The following is a 22,857-nucleotide window of genomic DNA, read 5'->3' as shown; positions in this document are numbered from 1 at the left end:
TAGCCCCAACCTTAACCCCAACCCTAACCCCAACCCTAACTGTAGCCCTAACCCTAACTTTAGCCCCAACCCTAACCCTAAAGTTAGCCCCAACCCTAACCCTAAAGGGAAAATGGAAATAAATACATTTTTTTATTCTATTATTTTTCACTAACTAAGGGGGTGATAAAGGGGGGTTTGATTTACTATTTATAGCGGGTTTTTATATCGGATTTCTATATTTGGCAGCTGTCACATGATAAAATATGCTTTTTATTGCAAAAAGTAGTTTTTGCATCACCACATTTTGAGAGCTATATTTTTTCTATATTTTGGCCTAGAGAGTCATGTGAAGCTGTTTTTTGCGAGACGAGTTGACGTTTTTATTGGTACCATTTTCGGACACATGACATTTTTTGATCGCTTTTTATTACGATTTTTAAGAGGCAGAATGAGCAATTCATTAATTTCTTTTGGGGGGCGTTTATACCGCCCCGCGTGTGGTAAAATTAATAAAGCAGTTTTATTCTTGGGGTCAGTACGATTACAGCGATGCCTCATTTATATCTTTTTTTTATGTTTTGGTGCTTTTATACGATAAAAACTATTTTATATAAAAAAATAATTGTTTTTGCATCACTTTATTCTGAGAGCTATCATTTTTAAATTTTTTCCCTAATGACGCTGCATGGCAGCTCGTTTTTTGCCGGACAAGATGATGTTTTCAGCAGTACCTTGTTTATTTATATCCGTCTTTTTGATCCCGTGTTATTCCACTCTTTGTTTGGCGGTATGATGACAAAGCATTGTTTTTTTGCCTCGTTTTTTATTTATTTTATTTACGGTGTTCACTGAAGGGGTTAACTGGTGGGACAGTTTTATAGGTCGGGTCATTATGGATGCGGCGATACTAAATATGTGTACTTTACTGTTTTTTTTTATTTACATAAAGAAATGTATTTATTGGAACAATATTTTTCTATTTTTTAGTTAGGAATTTTTAAAAAATATATTTTTACACAGTATAATATTTTTTTCCCTTTTTTACATTGCCCCAGGGTGGGACATAACTGTATAAAGTCAGATCGCTGATCTGACACTTTCCACAGCGATCTAACAGGCAGTGAAGGAGGCTTGCCTGTGCCTGCCCTCAGCAGGCACTAAGAAGCCACCTCCGTGCAGGACCCGGAAGGACCCCGCGGCCATCTTGGATACGGGGGTCTGCAGGCAGGGAGAACCACAGAACAGATTGCGTTGTTCTGAGGGTCTGAGGGAAGCACACAGGGATCCCTCTCCCTGCGCGATGCTTCTCTATGCCGCTGGAACGCTACGATCTTGATTGTTGTTTTTGTCTTGAGGTGCAATAAAGGTTTTTTCTTATATTTTACTATGTGGATGTACACACCATTATTATTCGTCTTTTTTCTCTTCTTTTTTACATCAATTAGGCAAGGTTCACATTGCGTCAATGGCAATGCGCTGACGCCATCTGTTACACAGCGGCACTAGCGCAATGTAATGGATTCTATAGCACACCCATTGACTGTCATAATCGGCATGCGTTAGCGATGTGCCGTCATTCTGTGACAGACCCTCGGACGCAGTCTGCAGAGTTTCCGGGTCCGTCACCACTAGCGTAGGTGGAGCATCTGCGCTATCGCGATTGCATAACGCGATCTTTAAAAGGCACTAGCGTTGCTGCAGTCCGTTTACCGCATGCTTTGAATGGACTGCACCAACGCAATGTGAACCCTGCCTTAAGTAATTTGCTCCTCAGACCTTGTGGGGGCATCACAACACAGAACCAGACCCCAATCAGAGGATAATGAACATTCACACTCCTTATCTATGAACTGTGGTATCAACCACTGAGGACTCTCAATTCTAAATATTTACATATAAGTGGTATTATTAAGCTGATATATTGATATCTTACCCAATGGATGGTAACTAGACCTTGATTATTTGTATATATCACACTTGTATTTATTTTTACCCTTTTGATTATAATAATTACATCAAGCAGTATTCTATTCCTGAACAGGATTGGATTGGGGTTCCCCCTACTGGGCACTCTGTGACATTTCATATGCTGTTTTATATTGTTTTAAATAATGATCATTATTTTTATTCACTAGATAGTTCTCTTCCTTCAGCAAATAATGAGTCATGCAAGTCTGAGTTTTGGCTAAATATGTTCATTAGAAGTGCCATTGCCCCTTAGATTTGAACACTTGTGTATATTCGCCTCATTATAGTGAATGGATCCCTAGAGAATGTAGTCTGAATCACGTAATTTGGAGATTTAGATAGAAACCCCAATGTAGGTTCTCAGCATAGAGATCCTAATACAGTGCTGCTCCTTTCTGAAAAACACCCATGGAGTCAAATCATCACTACACCTGTTGATAAATTCCCAAAGGGGTACAGTTTCCAAAATGGCGTCACTTGAGGGGTATTTTGCTTTTCTAGCAATTAGGGGATCTGTATATGGAGTCCGCAAACTATTCTAGGATAATCTATGCTCCAGGATGCAAATAATAATAATTTTATGTCAAATTTTGGTGCCATTTTTACTTACTTACTCATGTGAGAATCTAAAATCTGAGGCTAAAACAAAATTTTGGTGGTAAAAATATAATTATTTTTTCTTCACTGCCCAATGGTATAAAATTATGTGACACACCTGTGGTGTCAATATGATCACTGCACCCTTAGGTGAATTCATTGAGAGGTGTAGTTTGTAAAATGGGGTCACTTATGGGGGGGGGTTCTGTTGCTCTGGTCTGGTGCCTAAGGGGCTCTCCCTGTGGGTCATGGCACAATCAAACCATAATAGTAAACTCTACACTGATTTATGGTGCTCCTTCCCTTATGAGCTTTGCACTGTACCTCAAAAGTTGATCCTGATTACATGTAGGGTATTGGGGCACTCAGGAGAAATTGCACAACAAACTGAGAGGTCCAGTTTTTCCTATTTTCTATGAGTCCTTATAAAAATTTAAAATGTGGTGCTAAAACAATATTTAGCGGTAAAAATGTAATTATTCTTTCTTTCACCGTCTAAAAATTTCTGTGAGGCACATGTAGTGTCAACATGCTCACTGCACCCCTAGATGAATTCATTGAGAGGTGTAGTTTGTAAAATGAGGTCACTTATGGAGGGATTTCTGCGGTTCTGCCACATGGCACACTCAAACCATTCCAGCAAAATATGAACTCCAAATGGCGCTTCTTCCCTTCTGAGCTTTCCACTATTCCCAATGCATAGGACTTTCTTAGTGTTGATGGATTTGTGACACCCTAGGATCCTTTTTGTCATAGTGGTATTGCTTTCCTCACGAAATGAGTGATGTCACGCTTGGAAGCAAGGGAGGATCTCTTCTATCAGGTAACCACAAAGCACACAACATGTTCACACTCCAGGCCAGAAGTGGGAGCTCTGATCCAGTTTGTGGGTGGCTCCCCTATATATATTCTGGCTGGAGGGGAAGTTAGTGAGTAGTCTGTCAGAGGGACAGAGCAGAGAGGGAAGGCCAGACAGCAGACTGGAGCAGTCTGAGGCTGAGAGGAGAGTTGGAGAATGTCAGAGAGGAGCTTGTCACACAACAGCCAGAGGTGCTGCAGCTCCTGGACAGGCAAACAGAGAAGGAAGAACAGCGTATAGTGTGCATGCAGGAGAGCGAAGCACAGGAGAGTGACACCAGGGGAGGACAGCAGCGTATGGGCTATCTCCCTGTGGAGCGCAGATTCCCGGTGACCGGAAGACCGAGGTTGTGTCAGACTCTAGGAAGCACAGCAGAAACTGGCAGGACAGCTGGAATATTACACTTAACCTGTCTGCCCTAATAACCAGGAGACACAGTGACACATAGAGCCCGGGTCGTGATAGAGACCCTGTGAGAAGGCTCGAGTCACCTGTCATCCGGGTTTGTGTCCCACCTTTATGGAGGACAGAGAGAACTGTGAGGACCTTGATAGATGCCACAGGCATCAAGGGACTACACCAAAGCTTTCATCTCTACCTGGTAAAGGTGACTCTGAACTTGCTTCCAAGCCAGCCGGACCCTGCCTGTACCCGTGATCTGGTGCCCTGGACAGTGGATACCTGAAGTCTACAGTAAACCAGGTAAAGAGACTGCAAACCTGTGTCTTCCTTTTGTTTATACACTACCCACCCTCACCAGCTACACACAGGGAGCCCTGGGGACCTACTTCACCTGTGGGAAGTTATACCATCTAGCTGCCATAACATCACCCCAGTAGACCCCTTTAAGCAGCGTCGGTCCCCTCTGACTGAATACCACAGGTGGAGTCACAAGCACAAACTTTATTAAACCTTTATTAAACTTTTAACCTTTCCCTTTATTTGGGTGCCCAGGGCCAAGGACCGGGTCGCAGCCACTGTGACATCCCCTTTAAGTACCGAGTACCCCATGGCCCTGGCGGGTAATTCAGATTTCTCAGAGGAACGGGAGGAGACCTAATTTTTCATTTAGGCATTTATTGACCATGGTCTCCAGAATACTATTCCATTGGCATCTAATTGTGCCAATATGCATTTTGAATCAGCACTCCTAATTTCCCTGTGTTCACAATTGATCCCGCATACATTTAAAACTCCTTGGGTCACAGCCATGAAAGACCTTAAAATGTCGGGGTAGCATATTTAAATCCTCAATCTTTTTTGCACTTAATTGCATTTGCATATCACGCACGTGTTCCCTAACCCTGATGCGCAGTTGTCGGGAAGTAAGTCTTCAATGAATAAGGCAATGTGGTACAGTAGACCATGTGAGTGGTACAGCATGAGATATACCTTTTAAATGCAAATCTCTTTTGGTCATCAGTAGTGTTGAGCACTCCGATACTGCAAGTATCGGGTATCGGCCGATACTTGCTGTATCGGAATTCCGATACCGAGATCCGATATTTTTGTGATATCGGGTATCGGTATCGAAACAACATTAATGTAAAAATGTGTAAAAGAGAGAATTAAAATAAAAAATATTGTTATACTCACCTCTCCGACGCAGCCTGCACCTTACCGAGGGAAGCGGCAGCGTTCTTTGTTTAAAATTTGCGCTCTTCTTTCCTTTACGTGAGTCCCGGCTTGTGATTGGTTGCGTGCCGCCCATGTGACCGGGACGCAACCAATCACAGCAAACCGTGACGTAATTTCAGGTCCTTCAGGATTTTAAAATTACGTTCCGGCGTTGTGATTGGTTGCGTCGCAGTCACATGGGCGACGCAACCAATCACAGCAAGCCGTGACGTAATTTCAGGTCCTTAAGGATTTTAAAATTACGTCCCGGCTTTGTGATTGGTTGCGTCGCAGTCACATGGGAGACGCAACCAATCACAAGCCGTGACGTCACGGGAGGCTGGACACGCGCGCAGTTTAAAATGGGCGCGTGTCCAGCCTCCCGTGACGTCCCGGCTTGTGATTGGTTGCGCCGCGGTCAACCAATCACAAGCCGGGAGGCTGGACACGCGCCCATTTTAAAATTTTAAAATGCGCGCGTGTCCAGCCTCCCGGCTTGTGATTGGTTGACCGCGGCGCAACCAATCACAAGCCGGGACGTCACGGGAGGCTGGACACGCGCCCATTTTAAAAAGCGCGCGTGTCCAGCCTCCCGTGACGTCACGGCTTGTGATTGGTTAATGGCGGCCATGTTGCTGGGACGCGGACCAATCACAGCAAGCCGTGACGTAATTTCGTCACGGCTTGCTGTGATTGGTCCGCGTCCCGGCAACATGGCCGCCCTGACCAATCACAAGCCGGGACTTCACGTAACCAAGTAAAAGCGCGAATTTTAAACAAACAACGCTGCCGGTTCCCTCGCTGAGGTCCAGGCTGCGTCGGAGGGTGAGTATAGCGATATTTTTTATTTTAATTCTTTCTTTTACACATTAATATGGTTCCCAGGGCCTGAAGGAGAGTTTCCTCTCCTTCAGACCCTGGGAACCATCAGGAATACCGTCCGATACTTGAGTCCCATTGACTTGTATTGGTATCGGGTATCGGTATCGGATTGGATCCGATACTTTGCCGGTATCGGCCGATACTTTCCGATACCGATACTTTCAAGTATCGGACGGTATCACTCAACACTAGTCATCAGAGGACTCAAAGTCTGTGCTCCTGATGATATTTTTGCAAGCACGACAGTCCCCACATGGGTAGCAAGCCTGTCTTGGATTGCTGTTTGAAGAGGTAAAGGGACTGGACACCTTGGCGGTATAATGGATCCTCACCAACATATCCTTTAGACTCCTACCCCTCCTGGCAATCATAAGGGGATTTTTTGGTAATTGTGCTGCCAGAATCGTCTCCATTTTCAGTACAGACCAGTGTTTGTGGAGGATATTTTTCATCTCCTTCCACCGGCAGTTATATGTAGAAATAAATCTGATCTCATGATTTTTACTCATTTTCTCCTATATATGGAATAGCAATTTATCCCTGGGAGTCTTTTTTTACTCTTAGGTACCCATTTTTGATGCACCAATTGCTGTATCCTCTACTTTGGAATCTTAATTTGAGATCAGTGGCTTGTCGTTCACATCCTTCAGTGGTGGAGCAGATCCTCTTCATTTTGAGGAATTGGCCAACTGGGACTGCTTTGATGATGGGGTAAGTATGGGCTGAGGAGGTGTGAAGAAGAGCATTCACAGACATGTCTTTACAGAACACATCCGTGTATATCGAGCCCCCCAGTCCAACCTTCAAAATTATGTTGAGGAATTACATTTTTTGTTGACTTGCTTGGTATGTGAATTTGATTCAATTGGATGAAGGTCTGGGCTGGCTCTGATTAAGCCACTCCAAAACATTTACACGTTTCCCCTTAAACCACTCGAGTGTTGCTTTAGCAGTATGCTTTGGGTCATTGTCTTGTTGGAAGGTAAACCTTTGTCTCAGTCTCAAATCACTGACTGTCTGAAACAGGTTTTGCTCAAGAATATCCTTGTATTTCTCACCATCCATCGTCCCCTCAACTCAAACCATTTTCCCTGTCCTAGCTGCTGAAAAACATCCTCACAGCATGATGATGCCACCATCATGTTTCTCTGTGCGGATAGTCTTTTGGGGGTGATGAACTGTGTTGCTTTGGCACCAGATATAGCGTTTACCTTGGTAGCCAAAAAAATCAATTTTGGTCTCATCTGACCACAGCACCTTCCTTCATATATTTAGGGAATCTCCCACACGTCTTTTGGTAAACTTAAAACAATGCTTACAATTTTTGAGTGTAAGTAAAGGTTTTTTTCCAGCCACTTTTCCATAAAGACCATCTCTATGGAGTGTATTGCGGTCGTATTGATAGATACTCCAGTGTCCGCTTGGGGACTTTTCAGCTCGTTCAAAGTTACCTTTGGTCTCGGTGCTGCCTCTCAATTAATGTCCTCCTCGCCCGGGCTGAGAGTTTTGGTGGGTGGCCCTCACTTGGCAGGTTTGTTGTGGTACCATGCTCTTTCCATTTGATCATAATGATTTTGAAGGTGGTCCAGGGGATCATCATATTTTTTGTTTTTTAATAACCCAAACCGGACTTGGACTTCTCAACAATTTTGTCCGTGACTTGTTTGGAGAACTCCTTGGTCTTCATGGTGCTGTTTGGTTAGTGGTGCCTCTTGCTTACCCCTCGAGGTGGTTTTTGTGTTAATGACCAGGTGTGATGGGTTTACTGCAATGGAGCTCAGCTAAAACATAGCAGTGTATACTCCACAGTTGAGAAGAAGCACATTTCCAGTGTATTAAATGTATTTATTTATTTCAGCTGAACAGGGGTTAATTGGCCATGTTGGAAATTCCTGCATTCAGCTGTGCCCAGTTAGCCAGGAGAAGTTGGTTTTGTGAAGGAGTGCTGGAGGAGTTTATTGGCATCTGTTGCCTGGTTTGTACACTTGGAAATTCCTTTCCTATTTTGCTTTCTTACCCCTCCCTATACACCCTGGTGAATACCTCTGTTATATGTGAGTGTATATTTTGTGTGTATGCGTTTTCAGTTTACCCTTGTCTCTGTTACCCTGCCTGTCGGGTTGGTGTACTGCAGTGCACAGTAATGCCCCCTCTTCCCTGGGTGGGGGAAGGGGACAGACAAAGGGCTAATCTAGGAGATAGGGCAAGGGTGGAGGCCATGGCGTCCTCGCCATCTGAACTATCCCGGGGAACAGGGCGAGCTATGCTGCCCCCTAATGTTAGGGCCAGGAAAGGTGCCCCTGGTCCCAGGTCACTTGCCAATTGAATCATGACATTAACTTAGACCACAATCAATTTTTCTGATCCGTGATGAATCCTATCTCCGTTCTGACAGGGCAGTTGCAGCAGCTCAGTCTGGAGGTGGCGGATTTGCACACAGTGCTTTCACAGCACCCTATTACATCTGGTGTAGGGATCTTGCTCTCTAAGTAAACCATTGTGGAGCCCAAGGTTGCTTTACTGGACAGGTTCTCTGGGGGGCGTGACAAGTTTGTGATGTTCCATGACACCTGCAAACTTTATTTCAAGTTGTGTCCGGTATACCTGTATCAGGTACAGAGGAGAAACGGGTGGGGATTGTAATCTCTCTTCTCCAGGGGGACCAACAAGCATGGGCTTTTTCTCTAGCATCTTAAGGTACCGTCACACTAAACGATATCGCTAGCGATCCGTGACGTTGCAGCGTCCTGGATAGCGATATCGTTGTGTTTGACACGCAGCAGCGATCAGGATCCTGCTGTGATATCGCTGGTCGTTGATTAAAGTTCAGAACTTTATTTGGTCGTCAGATCGCCGTGTATCGTTGTGTTTGACAGCAAAAGCAACGATACCAGCGATGTTTTACAATGGTAACCAGGGTAAATATCGGGTTACTAAGCGCAGGGCCGCGCTTAGTAACCCGATGTTTACCCTGGTTACCAGTGTAAAATGTAAAAAAACAAACCGTACATACTCACCCTCTGATGTCTGTCACACGTCCCCCGGCGTCCGCTTCCTTCACTGACTGTGAGCTCCGGCCGGCCGCAAAGTGAAAGTACAGCACAGCGGTGACGTCACCGCTCTGCTGTTAGGGCCGGCGCTCAGTCAGTGCAGGAAGCGGACGGCGAGAGACGTGAAGGTGAGTATGTACTGTTTGTTTTTTTACATTTTACACTGGTAACCAGGGTTAACATCGGGTTACTAAGCGCGGCCCTGCGCTTAGCAACCCGATGTTTACCCTGGTTACCCGGGGACCTCTGCATCGTTGGTCGCTGGAGAGCGGTCTGTGTGACAGCTCTCCAGCGACCAAACAGTGACGCTGCAGCGATCGGCATCGTTGTCTGTATCGCTGCAGCGTCGCTTAGTGTGATGGTACCTTTACTCACAGTCACTACAGATTGGAGAGGGATTTTTTCAGGCTCTTGGTCTTGTGTATGATGACCCCGATCATGTCTCCCTGGCTGTGTCCTCTCTATGCCACCTTCAGGCTGGAGACAGTCTGGCAGAGGAATATTGCTCCGAATTCCGGAGGTGGGCCACAAACACTAGGTGGAATGACCCAGCCATCCGTAGTCAGTTCTCTGAGAGCCTCTCCGTGAGTGTAAGATATGCTTTAGCTCTCTATGAGACTCCTGACTCCCTCGAGGCAGCAATGTCACTGGCGATCCGAGTTGATCGCCGTCTTCGCAGAGACATAGGGAGTCATCTCTGGTGGCAGGAGGTCCAGTTTCGAGGGGGGTCAGTACCGAGCCTACTGTGGAACCCATGTAGGTGGGTGCGGCGTCTCATGCTGGCAAATTGTAGTCTGGCATAAGGGGGAAGTGTGTTTCTGTTGTGGTAAAAAGGGTCATTATGTGAGCAGATGTCCTTCTCGACCTCTATTTAAAAAACCGCCGGAAAAACTAGTGGTCCCAAGTTGGAGAGAGGTTGGCAACCAGGGTGTACTTATTACCTCGATGGGTAAGAATAATTTTTTCTTACCAGCTATTTTACACGTGGGTGGAGATATGGTGGATTTGTCCGCCTTCCTGGAAAGTGGAGTGAGGTTTAATTTGGTGAACGCTAGGTTCACCAGGACCAAGGCCTCGTCCCACATACATGATCCAGATCTATACCCATTATTGCAATTGACTCCACCCCCCTAAAGCAGGGACACTATGCAGGTGGTCTGTGACTTGCGGCTATAGGTGGGGGTCATGCACACTGAGGTGTTAGACCAGTGTTTCCAAAACTCCAGTCCTCACTGACCCCAACAGGTCATGTTTTCAGGATTTCCTTAGTATTGCACAGGTGATGGAAGTATCAGGAGTTCTCTCACTTGTGCAGCACTATGGAAATCCTGAAAACATGACCTGTTGGGGTCTGTGAGGACTGGAGTTTGGGAAATACTGTGTTAGACTTATATGCTAGAGGGTCTTCCCTCACCTGTGGTACTGGGGCTTGGCTCGCTCTGCACAATCCGGTAATTGATTGGCAGATACAGGAAGTGGTTAAGTGGAGTACACACTGTCAAGAACACTGCTTAGGTACTCAGTTGGCAGGGGTGCATACCCAGTCCATGCCCAATTACTTGTTGGACTTTGGGGATGTGTTTTCTGAGCAGGGGAGCCAAGAACTTCCCCCCATCATCCTTATGATTGTGCCATTAATATAGTTCCTGGTGCCAAGTTGCCCAAGAGCAGACTCTATAACATCTCAGTTCCTGAGAGGCAGGCAATGAAGGACTATATCTCAAAAAGTCTGGCTAAGGGTCATTAGACCATCCTCTTCTCCCCTTGCTGCAGGGTTCTTTTTTGTCAAGAAAAAAGATGGGGGAGTTACGTCCTTGCCTAGATTTCCGGGAACTCAATGCGTTCACTGACCGTGATCCGTTTCTGCTTCCCTTGATCCCTGACCTCTTAAATCAAATTGTTGGGGCAAAATGGTTCTCTAAGATGGACCTCAGGGGGGTATACAATCTCATCCGCATTAAAGAGGGGGATGAGTGGAAGACTGCGTTCAATACGCCAGTAGGACACTATGAGAATCTGGTAATGCCTTTTGGGCTGACGCATGCACCCGCTGTCTTTCAGCACTTTATTAACGACATCTTTAGTCACCTGGTAGGCAGGTTCATTGTGATCTTCCTGAACGATATTCTTATTTATTCATCTGACCTTGAGTCATACCAGGGTCATGTCAGGCAGGTCTTACACATATTACATGACAGTAAATTGTATGTCAACCCCAGAAGTGTATGTTCTTGGTTGAGGAGATCCCTTTCCTTGGATATGTGTTGTCTGCCACCAGTTTTCGCATGGATCCAGCGAAAGTCCAGGCGGTATTGCAGTGGGATCGTCCTGAGGATTTGAAGGCGTTACAAAGATTCTTGGGTTTAACCAACTACCACCACAAATTCATAAAAAACTTTTCGGTAGTAGTAGCCAAACCTCTCACAGATATGACCAAGAAGGGGATGGACATCTCCAAGTGGTCCAGTCCTGCCAGGGAAGCATTTCACATATTGAAAAGGTGTTTTCCTTCTGTGCCAATTCTTATCCAGCCTGACGTCTCTCAGGCTTTCTTTGTGGAGGTTGATGGTTTTGAGGTGGGAGTGGGGGCTGTATTGTTGCAAGGTGCGTCTCCTGGTAAATGGCAACCATGGGCTTACTTTTCTAAGAAACTGTCGCCAGCTGAGAGAAATTATGATATTGGTAATAGGGAATTTTTAGCTATTAAATGGGCTTTTGAGGAGTGGTGTCATTTTTTGGAGGGAGCTGTTCACCCAGTGATGGTTATCACAGATCATAAAAATCTGGTATACTTGGAATCGGAGAAACATCTTACACCACAACAGGCAAGATGGGCATTATTCTTTACCAAGTTTAACTTTTTTGATACTTTTAGGAAGCAAAAACGTTAAGGCCAATGCCTTATCCCATTGCTTTCCTGGGGGAGGAGATAAGTGCAAGCCAGTACCTATTGTGCAAAAAGGGGTAATGGCGTCTATATGCTCCAATCTTGAAAGAGAGGTTGCTGACGCTCAGGGGGATGCCCCTGCTACATCTCCACTTAGTAAACTGTTCATTCCAGTCAATCTCCATCTTAGGGTCCTCAGTGAACATCATGATACGGTGTTGGCTGGATATCCTGGGAATACAGCCACTTACTTACTCGGTGTTTTTGATGGCCAGGTGCTCATAAGGATGTTTGGGAGTATATTGCTGCCTGCAATATCTGTGCGCGTTCTAAGACCTCACATACGCATCCGTCAGGTGCTCTCCAACCATTGGAGATTCCCAGCAGACCTTTGACTCATTTGTCGGTCAATTTTATTATGGACATACCTGTGTCTGCAGGAAACACTGTAATCCTGGTGGTGATGGATAGGTTCAGTAAAATGCCTCATTTTATTGCTTTACCAACTTTGCCTAACTCCAAATCTCTGGCACAAATTTTTGTCAGGGAAATAATTAGACTGCATGAGATTGCTACCGATATGGTCTCTGTTTGGGGGGGTTGCAGTTTATCTCCAAATTTTGGAGGGCGTTTTGCACCAATCTGGAGATCCATTTTGTCTTTTTCTTCTGTATTTCACCCGCAGTCTAATGGGCAGACTGATCTGTTTTGTGTCTAAGAATTAGGAGGACTGGGTTACGAACTAATCGTTGGCTGAATTCACAGTAAATAATCGCTGTCGGGAATCGATTGGTAAGTCCCAATTTTTTGAGGCATATGGGTTCCATCCGCAGTTTAGTTCCTTCAATGTGGTATTTGCCCTTCCGGATTGCCGGAGGAAGAACAATTTTCATCTTCCATCTCTAACATATGGCAGGGGGTGACTAATAATTTGAGAAAAATGGGTTCTAAATATAAGAGTATGGCTGATCAGAGACGTGTGGTGGGTCCGGACCTGTGTGTTGGGTACTTGGTATGGCTGTCTTCAAGGAACATTTAGATGAAGGTTCCATCTTGGAAACTGGATCCCAGGTTTATCGGTCCTTATAAGATCTTAGCGGTTGTCAATCCTGTAGCATTGTCTTGCTCTGCCACCTACCTTTAGAATCCATAACATTTTTCACTGTTCGCTTCTCAATAAGTATGTGGTATCTGCAGTACCTTTGCCTCTACCACCTTCTCCTGTCATAATCGATGGTAATCTGGAGTTCCAGATAGCAAAGGTCTTTCGTCTTGTTAATCAATCGCTTCAATATATGGTACATCGGAAGGGGTACGGTCCTGAGGAGAGGATGTAGGTACCAGCTTCTGACGACCATGGCGGCCAGACTGGTTCGGACCTTTCTTGTTGTACACCCGGATAAACCTGGCCCTGAGGTTCCGGAGGTCCTTCGTATAAGAGGGGGTAGTGTCATGGGTTACCGAAATGGAGTGGAGCGAGAAGACCGCAGCGTCTGGTGGTTCCTACTCCACCGCTGAGAAGCACTTCTCCAGTGTATTAAACATATTTATTAATTTCAGCAGAACAGGGGTTAATCGGCCATGTTGGAAATTCCTGCATTCAGCTGTGCTCTGTTAGGCTGGTTTCACACTTGCGTTTTTGTCTGCAGCGTTTTTTGCACAAAAAACGCATGCGTTTTTCCCCCTATATTTAACATTGAAAACGCATGCGTTTTTTTGCACATGCGTTTGGTCGCGTTTTCAAACGCATGCGTTTTTTGTCTGCATGCGTTCATTTTCAAAAATGCTACCTGCAGTATTTTCTTGCGCGTTTTTTCGCGGCAAAAAAATGCATTGCTGTCTATGTAAACGCATGCGTTTTTAAGCACATGCGTTTGTTTGCGCTAAAAACGCATGCGTTTTTATAGAAAAAAAAACAGAAAACACACTGAAAAGCCACCCACCACCATCAAGGTGATAAAGGGATCCAAACCCTAACCCTAACTCTACCCCTAACCTCACCCCTAACCGTTTAATGAACATTTTCTGACAGTCATATTGCCACGTATTTAAGTGCCACGTATCACGTATTTCAGTGCCACGTATGCCACGTATTTAAGTGCCACGTGCCACGTATTAAAGTGCCACGTGCCACGTATTAAAGTGCCACGTGCCACGTATTAAAGTGCCACGTGCCACGTATTAAAGTGCCACGTATTTAAGTACCACATATTTAAGTGCCACGTGCCACGTATTTAAGTGCCACATATTTAAGTGCCACGTGCCACGTATTTAAGTGCCACGTGCCACGTATTTAAGTGCCACGTATTTAAGTGCCACGTGCCACGTATTTAAGTGCCACGTATTTAAGTACCACGTATTTCAGTTGCACGTATTTCAGTTGCACGTATTTCAGTGCCACGTATTTCAGTCACGTTTAGGGTTAGGGGTAGGGTTAGGGTTTTCTTGTTTTTTCTTGTGTTTTTCTATAAAAACGCATGCGTCTAAAAAACGCATGCGTTTTACCGCGTTTACATGCGTTTTTCACACATGCGTTTTTTTTAAAAAACGCATGCAGATAAAAACGCAAGTGTGAAACCAGCCTTAGCCACTCCTTTTCCCCTATAAAATCTGGGCTTCATTACAAAGTCCTTGTCTGAGTTAGCAATTGCTGCAAGACATAGGAGTGGGAGAAGTTGATTTTATTGGATTAGCCACTGCACCCCTGAATCCCATGTACTTCTCTCACTCTGTTCTAAGTGGTACGTTGCTTCTTTTTCCCTGACTTTAATTCCTGTATCATTCTGAAAACTTTTCTGACTGCATATTGACATATCTGTGCTCCTCACACCTAGCCCCATCTTTTGATCTTATCCTGCCTCTGTCTTCATCTTTGGTAGTCAAATGTTGTATTAACTGCAATCTGCTAATTATCCCCTGCTGTGGACTTTCCTCCACCTCCTTCCTCCCCTCCCTGTGTCACCTGGCTTCATTTCTTGGTCATTAGAATGGTATAAGTTGCATGGAGTGGGCCAGATTTGACTTTAGTCAGATGCGACATACTTTCAAGTGACATATTTTAAGTGTATCTTCTGAAATATACCAGAAATCGGCCAGACGGTAAGACTATTCACTGTCTTCTAAATTTACTTGCCTTTCTTTTTCTCCCCTGCTCTTTAACCATGCTCACATTTCCCCCACCGTTTTTTGCTCCACTAATCCTCACTCTCCTCCACTAACCCCATACCCTCGCACCCTCAAACCACATAACTATCTCCTCTCTCTCTTACATCCCCGCCTCATTCATCACTAATCCTCACCCTATCCTTCTCACACTATGAGAAACTATCGCAACCCCTCACACTTAAAATCTGTGCCACTGACCTCCACCCCCCCGCTTCCTCTCCCTGGGGCACTTTGGAATGCCTGCTCTATATGCAACAAGCTCCACATGATCCATGATCTCTTTACTTCCCGCAACCTTTCCTTCCTGGCCCTCACTGAGACCTGGCTGACTCCCGACGACACGGCCTCCCCTGCAGCACTGAGTTACGGTGGCCTCCAATTTACCCACACTCCTCGCTCTGGCAACAGACATGGTGGAGTGGGTATCCTTCTTTCTAAAAACTGTTTTTTCAACCCTATCGAAACCCCACCCTCCCTTATCCTCCCTTCTTTTGAGGTTCACTCTGTCAGTATCTATGCTCCCTCCAATCTCCAAATAGCTGTCATATACCGACCACCGGGCTCAGCCACTGCCTTCATCGACCAATTCTCCACCTGGCTCCTTCACTTTCTCTCCGCTGACATCCCCACCATCATCATGGGTGACTTTAATATCCCTACTGACACCCGCCAGCCAGCAGCCTCCAAGCTACTGGCCCTTACTTCATCCTTTGGACTCACCCAGTGGTCCTCCACAGCCACCCACACAGACGGACATACACTAGACCTCATCTTCACCCACCTCTGTTCCTTATCTAATCTTGCAACCTCTCCCTTCCCCCATCTGACCACCATCTACTCACCTTCTCATCCTTGTCCTCCTCACCCGCCCCCCATGACCAGCCATTACCACATCCACGCAGAAACCTCGCACATCTAGACATTCAGACTCTCAGACTCTCTCCTACCCCTGTCCTCCATATATTCACTCCACGACATGGACAGCGCCACCGCATTCTATAACTACACTCTCACATCAGCCATAGACTCAGTCGCCCCTCTCATGCATGGCAAAGTGCGACGAACCAATAGGCAACCTTGGCATAACAATCTCACAAAAAAACTTAGACAAGCATCCAGGGTTGCAGAGCGACGTTGGAAGAAAACACGCCAGCCAGACGACTTCACTGCTTTCAAACAAGCTACATTTGACTTCAAATTAGCCCTCACCTCCGCTAAACAGACCTATTTCACTAACCTTGTATCTTCACTATCCTACAACCCAAAACAACTGTTCAGCACATTTAACTCCCTCCTCCGCCCACCACTGCCACCTCCAACTCCCCTCATCTCCTCCGAGGACTTTGCCACCTACTTCAAAAACAAGATCGACCAAGCAAGGCAAACCCTAACTGTTCCACCACCCCAACCACTCCATATACCAGACCTCTGCCCTTCCCTAATAACCTCCCTCTGCAACATCACTGAAGGAGAGCTTACTCGCCTCTTTTCCAAATCACACCTCACCATCTGTGCACTTGACCCCATCCCCTCCCACTTGCTCCCCAACCTCACTAACATGCTCATTCCAGCCCTAACCCATCTCTTCAACCTATCGCTATCTTCTGGTACCTTCCCCTCTGCCTTCAAACATGCCACCATCACACCCATCCTCAAACTAACTAACCTTGACCCAACTGCTATGACCAGCTACCGCCCCATATCACTGCTCCCGTTTGCTTCAAAACTCCTTGAGCAGCATGTCCATGCTCAAATTTCCTCCCACCTCTCATCTCTCTCCTTGACAACCTCCAATCTGGCTTCCGCCCCAACCACTCCACCGAAACTGCCCTGACAAAAATTACTAATGACTTACTCACAGCCAAAGCTAACAGACAGTTCTCCATCCTCCTCCTTCTTGACCTGTCCTCTGCTTTTGACACAATCACTGCCTACTGCTACATTCTTTCTTCCCTTGGCATCAAAGACCTTGCCCTGTCCTGGACTGCCTCATACCTTTCCGACCGCACATTTAGCGTCTCCCACTCCCACACTACCTCATCTCGCCCTCTCTCTGTTGGAGTCCCTCAAGGCTCTGTCCTAGGGCCCCTTTTTTCCATCTATACCCTTGGCCTAGGGCAACTCAAAGTCCCATGGCTTCCAGTACCATCTGTATGCGGACGACACTCAGATCTACCTCTCTGGCTCAGATGTCGCCTCTCTTCTGTCCAGAATCCCGGAGTTTCTGTCAGCCATATCCTCCTTCTTCACCTCTCGCTTCCTAAAACTCAATGTAGACAAAACCGAACTCATCATCTTTCCCCCATCTCACGTATCCCCCCTACCTGATCTATCTATTATGGTAAACGGCATCACGTTCTCTCCCGCACCTGAAATTCGCTGCCTCGGGGTAACTCTCGACTCTGCCTTGTCCTTCAAACCGCACGTTCAAACTCTTGCCACCTCTTGTCGCCTCCAACTCAAAAATATTGCCAGAATCCGTCCCTTCCTCACCCCACAATCTACTAAGACTCTTGTGCATGCCCTTATCATCTCCCGCCTTGACTACTGCAACACCCTCCTCTGTGGCCTCCCCACTAACTCTCTTGCACCACTCCAGTCTGTCCTCAACTCTGCTGCCTGGCTAATCCACCTCTCTCCTCGCTACTCCCCTGCTTTTCCCCTTTGCAAATCCCTCCACTGGCTCCCAATTCCCCAACGAATCCAGTTCAAACTACTAACACTGATCTACAAAGCCATCCACAACCTGTCCCCTCCCTATATCTCTGAACTAATCTCCCAATACCTTCCCTCACGTAATCTCCAATCCTCCCAAGACCTCCTACTCTCCACCACACTTATTCGGTCCTCACACAACCGCCTCCAAGATTTCTCCCGAATATCCCCCATCCTCTGGAATTCCATGCCTCAACACATCCGACTATCCACCACCCTCGGATCCTTCAGACGGAACCTGAAAACCCATCTCTTCAAGAAAACCTACAGCCTGCAATAACCATTCTGCCGCCTCACCATCGCCAGAGCAGCCACCTCACCACCGCCAGAGCTGCTGCACCTCCGACCTTCTGTCTCTTCCCCACTATCCCATAGAATGTAAGTCCGCAAGGACAGGGTCCTCTCTCCCCTCTGTACCAGTCTGTCACTGTAAACGTGTTTACTGTAAACGATATTTATAACCCTGTATGTAACCCCTTTCTCATGTACAGCACCATGGAATTAATGGTGCTATATAAATAAATAATAATAATTTTATGAAGGAGTGCTGGAGGAGTTTATTAGCGACTGTTGCCTGGTTTCTTTGCTTGGAAATTCCTTATCCTTTCCTGTTTTGCTTTCTTACCCCTCCCTACACACCCTGATGAATACCTCTGTTATATGTGAGTGTATATTTTGTGTGTGCGAGTTTTCAGTTTACCCTTGTCTTTGCTACCCTGCCTGTTGGGTTGGTGTACTGTGGTGCACAATAGCACTCCCTCTTCCCTGGGTGGGGGAAGGGGACAGACAAAGGGCTAATCTAGGATATAGGGCAAGGGCGGAGGCCCCGGCATCTTCACCATCTGAAGTATCCCGGGGAACAGGGTGAGCTAGGTCGCCCCCCTAGTGTTAGGGCCAGGAAAGGTGCCCCTGTCCCAGGTCACTCGCCAGTCGAATCAAGACACCAGGTCAATTTTTACAATTCTGACCAGTGTCACTTTATGAGCCAATAACTCTGGAACGCTTCAACAGATCCCACTGATTCGGAGACTGTTTTTTTCGTGATATATTGTACTTCATGATAGTGGTAACATTTCTTTGATATAACTTGCATATATTTGTGGAAAAAAATGGAAATTTGGTGAAAATTTGGAAAATGTTGCAATTTTCAAATTTTGAATTCTTATGCCGCTAAATCAGAGAGATGTGTCACACAACATAGTTAATACAGTGGGTACAGAAAGTATTCAGACCCCTTTAAATTTTTCACTCTGTTTCATTGCAGCCATTTGGTAAATTCAAAAAAGTTCATTAATGTACACTCTGCACCCCATCTTGACTGAAAAAAACAAATGTAGTAATTTTTGCAAATTTAGTAAAAAAGAAAAACTGAACTATCACATCGTCATAAGTATTCAGACCCTTTGCTCAGACACTCATATTTAAGTCACATGCTGTCCATTTCCTTGTGATCCTCCTTGAGATGGTTCTACTCCATCATTGGAGTCCAGCTGTGTTTAATTAAACTGATAGGACTTGATTTGGAAAGGCACACACCTGCCTATATAAGACCTCACAGCTCACAGTGCATGTTTGACCTCATGATTCTCATTTGGTCTGAGGAACCGGCCAAGGAGCTCAGAGACAGAATTGTGGCAAGGCACAGATTTGGCCAAGTATACAACAGAATTTCAGCAGTACTCAAGGTTCCTAAGAGCACAGTAGCCTACATAATCCTTAAATGGAAGAAGTTTGGAACCACCAGAAGTCTTCCTAGACCTGGTCGTCCACCCAAACTGAGCAATCGGGAGAGAAGAGCCTTGGTGGCAGAGATAAAGAAGAACTCCAAGATCACTGTGGCTGAGCTCTAGAGATGCAGTAGGGAGATGGGAGAAAGTTCCACAAAGTCAACTATCACTGCAGCCCTCCACCAGTGGGGCCTTTATGGCAGAGCGGCCCGACGGAAACCTCTCCTCAGTGCAAGACATATGAAAGCCCACATAGTTTGTTAAAAAAAAAAAAAACACAAGGAGGACTCCCAGGCTATGAGAAATAAGATTCTCTGGTCTGAGACAAATATAGACCTTTTTGGTGATAGTTCTAAGCGGTATGTGTGGAGAAAACCAGGCAGTGCTCATCACCTGCCCAATACAATTACAAAAGTGAAACATGGTTTAAGCAGCATCATGCTATGGGGGTGTTTTTCAGCTGCAGGGACAGGACGATTGGTTGTCATTGAAGGAAACATGTATGCGGCCAAGTACAGAGATATCCTGGATGAAAACCTCTTCCAGAGTCCTCTGCACCTCAGACTTGGCAGAAGGTTCACCTTCCAACAAGACAATTATCCTAAGCACACAGCTAAAATAACAAAGGAGTGGCTTCAGAACAACTCTGTGACCATTCTTGACTGGCACAGCCGGAGCCCTGACCTTAACCCAATTGAGCATCTCTGGAGAGACCTGAAAATAACTGTCAACCAACATTCACCATCCAATCTGATGGAACTGGAGAGGATCTGCAAAGGAAGAATGGCAGAGGATCACCAAATCCAGGTGTGAAAAACTTGTTGCATCATTCCCAAGAAGACACATGGCTGTACTAGCTCAAAACTGTGCTTCTACTCAATACCGAGCAAAGGGTTTGAATACTTATTGACCATTTGATATTTCAGGTTTTCTTTTTATAAATTTGCAACAATTACTACATTTCTGTTTGTTTTCTCAGTCAAGATGGGGTGCAGAGTGTACATTAATGAGAAAAAAATGAACTTTTTTAAATTTACCAAATGGCTGCAGTGAAACAAAGAGTGAAAAATTTAAAGGGGTATGAATACTTTCTGTACCCACTGTAAATAGCATTTCCCACGTCTGCTTTACATCCGCACAATTTTTAAATCAAATTTTTTTTTTGTTAGGAAGGTATAAGGGTTAAAAGTTCCGAAACGCACCGGTCTATGGTCCTTACCGCGACCCGTACACTTTCTCCAGTCACGCGGGCGGTCACGCGATTCACTGCGTCGCGAAGGTCCTACAGACGAGCCGATTTCACTACTCTCACACCGCGCGGCGTCTGGACATAGGATCCCGCCTACTACTGGAAGTTACGGACGGAGCAGCTGCCACCGGCCGGGGCAGCTCTCCGACACAACTTTAAAGACTTCATTTACCTCGTTTTGGAGCATCAGGAAATCACCAACCTTCACTGCTGTGGGTAAGAGGCTGATGTACTTTATTATACAGACTGCTTATCAGTATCGCATGTGTCCAATATTAGCTGCTGTAAGCCACCTGTTGGTTATATCTGCACCTCTACCAGTAGCTCATTATATTCGTACCGACACGTACTGAATCTGGTGCCTCCTGCAGGAAGTTACATATTTTTATTGGCTGTTTTTAGCGCGAATATATTTCTTTATCCTATATTCTTCCACAATCCAGTGGTAATTGTTTATTCGCAGCAGAAAAAAAACTTAGCCTCTGACACCTTGCTCCACTTGTTTATATCTTATATGTTTTTTATTTTCTTCAGCTGTCCACACCAAAACTACACAATAACAATCTTCTCTGATTATTGCTGCATTTTTAAGGCTTTTTACCCTTTTTTTGATGCTTTTTTGGTGCAGATGTGAAGCTTCATTTTTAAGGTTCTTTTTATAGTACAGAAAGCTTTAAATTCTGCACTTAAAAAAGCAACATGTAAAAAACTGCAGTTACTTTAGGTTTCACATAAAAGCCTCCAGAACAAAAAAAAAACGCACAGTTCAGAAGTGTTTTTAGATGCACCAAGAGCACACTTTTCATGAAATCACATCCACTTTGCTTGCACTGTTAAACGCAGAATTTCTGTGCAAAAAAAAAAAAAAGCAGCAGAAAATACGCAGCATTTATGCTACATGTGAACACGGTCTAAATTTCCAAGCTAAGTGGATGCGAGTCTATGAAAACTCCATCCTCGGTGCGTCTAAAGATGCTGCTTAACTCTGCGGTTTTAGTAAATTTTTTCGCTATAGGCTTCTTCTGAAAAAAAACGCATGAAAAAAAAAACACTGTTGCAAATCTTTTGGGGTATGTCTCGACCAGCTTTGGCATCTAGAGGCTAACATTTTTGCCCATTCTTCTTTGGCTTCTTTCACACTTCCGTCGGTACGGGTCCGTCGCAATGCGTCGGGCCGACATATCGACGGACGTTGTGAATTTACTGCACGACGTGGGCAGCGGATGCAGTTTTTCGATGCATTTGCTGCCCATTCTGCAGTCCGGGGAGGAGGGGGCGGAGTTTCAGCCGCGCATGCGTGGTCAAAAATGGCGGACGCGACGTACAAAAAAAGTTACATTAAACTTTTTTTGTGATGACGGTCCACCAAAACACGACGGATCCGTCGCACGACGGACGCGACGTGTGGCAATCCATCGCGATCCGTCGCTAATACAAGTCTATGGACAAAAAACGCATCCTGCGGGCACATTTGCAGGATCCGTTTTTTGCCCAAAACGACGGATAGCAAAAAACTGAAGTGTGAAAGAGGCCTTTGCAAACTCGATCTAGCACAGTGGGAGGCGTCTGTGAACAGCAATTTCCAAGTCTTGCCACAGATTCTAAATGGGATTTAGGTCTGGATTGTGACTGGCTCATTCACACACACATGAATATGCCTTAATCTAAGCCATTCTATTGTAGTTCTGGCAATATGTTTATGGTCTTTCTCCTGCTGGAAGGTGGACCTATGAAAAACAGTCTTAAGTCTTTTGCAGTTTCTAACAGGTTTTCCTCCATGATTGCCCTGTATTTAGCTGCATTCATCTTCCCAGCTACCCTGTCTCTGCTGATGAAAAGCATCTCTACAGCAAGATGCGGCAGCCACCACGTTTCACGGTGGGGTTGGTGTTAGTTTTCGGCCACACAGGGTGTTTTACATTTAACCCAAATAGTTTTAATTTTAGTCTTATTTGTACATAGAACCTTCTTCCACATGCTAGCTGTATCTCCTACATGGCTTTTTGCAAACTGCAAATGTGACTTATTTTGGCTTGTTTTCAAAACTGACTTTCTTCTTGTAACTTTTGCATAAAGGCCAAATTTGTGGCATTAATAACTGTCCTGCGGACACATTCTCCCACCACAGCTGTGGATCTCTGCAGTTCCTCCAGAGTGAC

This window comes from Ranitomeya variabilis, chromosome 4 (genome assembly GCF_051348905.1).
Source record: "Ranitomeya variabilis isolate aRanVar5 chromosome 4, aRanVar5.hap1, whole genome shotgun sequence".
In the NCBI taxonomy this organism is placed as follows: Eukaryota; Metazoa; Chordata; class Amphibia; order Anura; family Dendrobatidae; genus Ranitomeya; species Ranitomeya variabilis.
Note: the sequence above shows the minus strand (reverse complement) of the source record.